The sequence below is a fragment of the Pseudophryne corroboree genome, chromosome 5 (assembly GCF_028390025.1).
Source record: "Pseudophryne corroboree isolate aPseCor3 chromosome 5, aPseCor3.hap2, whole genome shotgun sequence".
In the NCBI taxonomy this organism is placed as follows: Eukaryota; Metazoa; Chordata; class Amphibia; order Anura; family Myobatrachidae; genus Pseudophryne; species Pseudophryne corroboree.
The window spans coordinates 742,315,500-742,321,686 of record NC_086448.1 but is presented as its reverse complement, the minus strand read 5'-3'; positions in this window follow the sequence as shown (position 1 = coordinate 742,321,686).

The following is a 6,187-nucleotide window of genomic DNA, read 5'->3' as shown; positions in this document are numbered from 1 at the left end:
GACTTGGGATATTGAGAATCCAGCCGTGTTGTTGTAACACTTTCAGTGAAAGAGATACGCTGTTCAGCAACTGCTCTCTTGATCTCGCTTTTATGAGGAGATCGTCCAAGTACGGGATAATTGTGACACCCTGCTTACACAGCAGCACCATTATTTCCGCCATTACGTTGGTGAAAATCCTCGGAGCAGTTGAGAGACCAAACGGCAACGTCTGAAATTGGGAATGACAGTCCTGTACCGCAAATCTTAGGTACGCCTGATGAGGTGGATAAATGGGGACATGAAGGTACGCATCCTTTATGTCCAGTGACACCATAAAATCCCCCCCTTCCAGGCTGGCGATGACCGCTCTTAGCGATTCCATCTTGAACTTGAACCTCTTCAAGTATAGGTTCAGAGATTTTAAATTCAATATGGGTCTGACCGAACCGTCCGGTTTCGGAACCACAAACATGGTCGAATAATAACCCCATCCCTGTTGAAGGAGGGGAACCACCACCTGCTGAAGATACAATTTTTGTATTGCACTTAACACTATCTCCCTCTCTAGGGGGGAAGACGGTAGGGCCGATTTGAAAAACCGGCGAGGAGGCACCTCTTCGAATTCCAGCTTGTAACCCTGAGACACAATTTCTATTGCCCAGGGATCCACCTGGGAGTGAACCCACATGTGGCTGAAATTCCGAAGACGCGCCCCCACTGGCCCCGACTCCGCCAGTGGAGCCCCAGCGTCATGCGGTGGATTTTGCAGAGGCCGGGGAGGACTTCTGTTCCTGGGAACTAGCTGTATTGTGCAGCTTCTTTCCTCTGCCCCTCCCTCTGGCAAGAAAGGACGCACCTCGGACTTTGTTTCTTTGTAAACGAAAGGACTGCATTTGATAATGCGGTGCTCTCTTAGGCTGTGAGGGAACATAAGGCACAAAATTTGACTTTCCAGCCACAGCTGTGGAGACCAGGTCCGAGAGACCTTCACCGAACAATTCCTCACCCCTGTAAGGTAAAACCTCCATGTCGTTTTGAGTCGGCATCACCTGTCCATTGCCGAGTCCACAGGACCCTTCTGGCAGAAATCGACATAGCGTTTATTCTAGAACCCAGCAGACTAATGTCTCTTTGAGCATCTCTCATATAAAGGACAGCGTCTTTAATATGCCCCAGGGTCAATAAAACAGTATCCCTTTCTAGGGTATCAAACTCCTCTGATAAGGTATCAGTCCATGCCGCTACTGCACTACAGACCCAGGCCGACGCAATTGCCGGTCTGAGCAAGGTACCTGAATGTGTATAAATGGACTTCAGGGTACCCTCCTGTTTGCGATCAGCAGCATCCTTGAGGGTAGCTGTATCCTGGGACGGCAGGGCTACCTTTTTGGATAAGCGTGTTAAAGCTTTGTCCACCCTAGGGGAGGATTCCCATCGTAACCTGTCCGTTGGCGGGAAAAGATACGCCATAAGAATCCGTTTGGAAATCTGCAGTTTTTTATCTGGAGATTCCCAAGCTTTTTCACATAACTCATTCAGTTCGTGTGAGGGGGGAAAAGTTACCTCAGGTTTCTTTCCCTTATACATATAAACCCTTTTGTCAGGGACAGGGGTTTCCTCTGTGATGTGCAAAACCTCCTTAATTGCTATAATCATATATCGGAGTGATTTAGCCAACTTTGGCTGTAACTTTGCATCATCGTAATCGACACTGGAGTCAGAATCCATGTCGATATCTGTGTCAACAATTTGAGATAGTGGGCGCTTATGAGACCCCGACAGTCCCTGCGACATAGGATCAGGCACGGGTTGAGACCCTGCCTGTCCCAATGCATCAGCCTTGTCTAATCTTTTATGCAAGGAATTTACATTATCATTTAAAACCTTCTACATATCCATCCAATCAGGTGTCGGCGCCGTCGGCGGAGACACCACATTCATTTGCTCCCGCTCCTCTCCCACATAGCCTTCCACATCAGACATGTCGACACAAGCGTACCGACACACCACACACACAGGGAATGTCCTTTCTGAAGACAGTTCCCCCACGAGGCCCTTTGGAGAGACAGAGAGAGAGTATGCCAGCACACACCCCAGCGCTATATAACCCAGGAATAACACAGTAACTTAATGTTAACCCAGTAGCTGCTGTTTATATACTTTTTTGCGCCTAATTATTTGCCCCCCTCTCTTTTCAACCCTCTTCTACCGTGTATCAGCAGGGGAGAGCCTGGGGAGCTTCCTCTCAGCGTGCTGTGGAGAAAAAAATTACGCTGGTGAGTGCGGCGGACTTCTGTCCCGCTTACATTTTATTTCTTTGGCGGGGGCTCCTACATATATACAGTGCCCAGCTGTATATATGTGTTCATTTGTCAGAATGAGGTCCCAAATGCTGCCCAGGGTGCCCCCCCTGCGCCCTAACAGTGACCGGAGTATGTGTAGGTGTGTGGAGCAATGGCGCACAGCTGCAGTGCTGTGCGTTACCTCCAGTGAAGATCACAAAGTCTTCTGCCGCCTGTGAACTCTTCTTGCTTCTCATACTTACCCGGCTTCAGTCTTCCGGCTCTGCGAGGGGGGCGGCGGCGCGGCTCTGGGACGGACGGCGAGGGAGAGATCCTGCGTACCGATCCCTCTGGAGCTAATGGTGTCCAGTAGCCTAAGAAGCAAGACCTAGCTTCAGAGAGTAGGGCTGCTTCTCTCCCCTCAGTCCCACGATGCAGGGAGTCTGTTGCCAGCAGAGCTCCCTGAAAATAAAAAACCTAACAAAAAACTTTCTATCAGCAAACTCAGGAGAGCTCATTGAAAAGCACCCAGCTCCTCTGGGCACAGAATCAAACGGAGGTCTGGAGGAGGGGCAGAGAGGGAGGAGCCAGTGCACACCAGGAACTAAATTCTTTCTTAAAGTGCCCATGTCTCCTGCGGAGCCCGTCTCTCCCCATGGTCCTTACAGAGTCCCCAGCATCCTCTAGGACGTTAGAGAAAACATTTTTTTTTTTTTTTTTTTAAGAGAAAACCCAAGAGTGACTAGCTCCCTTGGGCACTAAATAATGACTGGCTCGGAGGGGGGACATAGTAGCGGAGGAGCTAGCCACACGTTTTAAAGTGCCAACTCCCAGTTACTGCCTACTATATCCCCATTGTAACTGCTCTCCAGTGTCCCCTAGTGGATGAAGGAGAAATTGACTTTTTTCAACCTCAGAAACTATGGGGGTCATTCAGAGTTGATCGCTAGCTGAAATTGTTTGCTGCGCAGCGATGATGCAAAAAAGGACACTTCTGCATATGCTGCGCAATGCGCAATGCGCACGCGCGACGTACTTTCACAACGGCCGATGTATTTTTACACAAGGTCTAGCGAAGCTTTTCAGTCGCACTGCTGGCTGCAGAGTGATTGACAGGAAGAGGGCATTTCTGGGTGTCAACTGACCGTTTTCAGGGAGTGTTCGAAAAAACGCAGGCGTGCCAGGAAAAACGCAGGCGTGGCTGGGAAAACGCAGGGCGTGTTCATGACGTCAAATCCGGAATTGAACAGTCTGAAGTGAACGCAAGCTAGGAGTAGGTCTGGAGCTACTCTAAAACTGCACAATTTTTGTAGTCGCTCTGCGATCCTTTCGTTCGCACTTCTGCTAAGCTAAAATACACTCCCAAAGGGCGGGGACTTAGCGTTTGCACGGCTTCTAAAAACTGCTAGCGAGCGATCAACTCGGAATGACCCCCTATGTTACTACACTGCTCAAAAAAATAAAGGGAACACTAAAATAACATCCTAGATCTGAACGAATGAAATATTCTTATTAAATACTTTGTTCTTTACATAGTTGAATGTGCTGACAACAAAATCACAAAAATTATCAATGGAAATCAAATTTATTAACCCATGGAGGTCTGGATTTGGAGTCACACTCAAAATTAAAGTGGAAAAACACAATACAGGCTGATCCAACTTTGATGTAATGTCCTTAAAACAAGTCAAAATGAGGCTCAGTAGTGTGTGTGGCCTCCACGTGCCTGTATGACCTCCCTACAATGCCTGGGCATGCTCCTGATGAGGTGGCGGATGGTCTCCTGAGGGATCTCCTCCCAGACCTGGACTAAAGCATCCGCCAACTCCTGGACAGTCTGTGGTGCAACGTGCCGTTGGTGGATGGAGCGAGACATGATGTCCCAGATGTGCTCATTTGGATTCAGGTCTGGGGAACAGGCGGGCCAGTCCATAGCATCAATGCCTTTGTCTTGCAGGAACTGCTGACACACTCCAGCCACATGAGGTTTAGCATTGTCTTGCATTAGGAGGAACCCAGGGCCAACCGCACCAGCATATGGTCTCACAAGGGGGTCTTAGAATCTCATCTCGGTACCTAATGGCAGTCAGGCTACCTCTGGTGAGCACATGGAGGGCTGTGCGGCCCCCCAAAGAAATGCCACCCCACACCATTACTGACCCACTGCCAAACCGGTCATGCTGGTGGATGTTGCAGGCAGCAGAACATTCTCCTTGGCGTCTCCAGACTCTGTCACATGTGCTCAGTGAGAACCTGCTTTCATCTGTGAAGAGCACAGGGCGCCAGTGGCGAATTTGCCAATCTTGGTGTTCTCTGGCAAATGCCAAACGTCCTGCACGGTGTTGGGCTGTAAGCACAACCCCCACCTGTGGACGTCGGGCCCTCATACCACCCTCATGGAGTCGGTTTCTGATCGTTTGAGTAGACACATGCACATTTGTGACTTGCTAGAGGTCATTTTGCAGGGCTCTGGCAGTGCTCCTCCTGTTCCTCCTTGCACAAAGGCAGAGGTAGCGGTCCTGCTGCTGGGTTGTTGCCCTCCTACGGCCTCCTCCATGTCTCCTGATGTACTGGCCTGTCTCCTGGTAGCGCCTCCATGCTCTGGACACTACGCTGACAGACACAGAAAAACTTCTTGCCACAGCTCGCATTGATGTGCCATCCCGGATGAGCTGCACTACCTGAGTCACTTGTGTGGGTTGTAGACTCCGTCTCATGCTACCACTAGAGTGAAAGGACCGCCAGCTTTCAAAAGTGACCAAAACATCCGCCAGAAAGCATAGGAGCTGAGAAGTGGTCTGTGGTCACCACCTGCAGAACAACTCCTTTATTGGGGGTGTCTTGCTAATTGCCTATAATTCTCACCTGTTGTCTATTCCATTTGCACAACAGCATGTGAAATTGATTGTCAATCAGTGTTGCTTCCTAAGTGGACAGTTTGATTTCACAGAAGCGTGATTGACTTGGAGTTACATTGTGTTGTTTAAGTGTTCCCTTTATTTTTTTGAGCAGTGTATTTCGTGCGATATATTGTTCACAGCGTTATTCCCCTGCATCTGGTTGTTGCGAGGATCAGAAGGCCTGATGGGACAACATGCCAAACGACCCACAGGAGCGCATGATTGATGGTACACACTAGAAGTTGTGCCACATATCGCCTAGTGTGTATCCAGCTTTAGACTCCGGAGCAGCTGTAAGGACAGTGGGGTAGATGTATTAACCTGGAGAAGGCATAAGGAAGTGATAAATCAGTGATAAGTGCAAGGTGATAAAGGCACCAGCCATTCAGCTCCAAAATGTAAATTAACAGTTAGGATCTGATTGGCTGGTGTCTTTTATCACTTTGCACTTGTCACTGGTTTATCACTTCCTTATGCCTTCTCCAGGTTAATACATCTGCCCCTATGTTGACTTAACTCACAGGAAAGGTATACGTTTTGTGACACCTTTTGCTGCTTTATTAGTAACTGAACATTTATAAAACTATTAAATAGGCAACTAACTTATAGTAAACGCCACACTTCATATATTGCAGTCAACAAATCTAGCAATTCATAGCAAATATTTTATTCGTTTGATTTTCATGTATAATTAATACACATCCACAGAAACAATATACATCACCAATACACACTTACATGAAGTACATATCAGATTTAATGTGTGATCTGGTTAATAAAAAGGAATTATTAAAAGGGTCACTGAAATAGAAGAGATAAGAATTAAATGTCTCCCTCATTTTATTACATTTTCCTCTGGAAGTAATAGCAACCCTACGTATGGCAAACATTTGTAAAAGTAGTGTTCTTCATAGTGTACTTTAAAAGACTGTAAAAACCCTTGGTCAGAATGCTTAAAACGGACTCAAAAAATATTGTAGGACGTATTGACCAAGAAGTGCAGTAACAAGACAGTCTGACTGG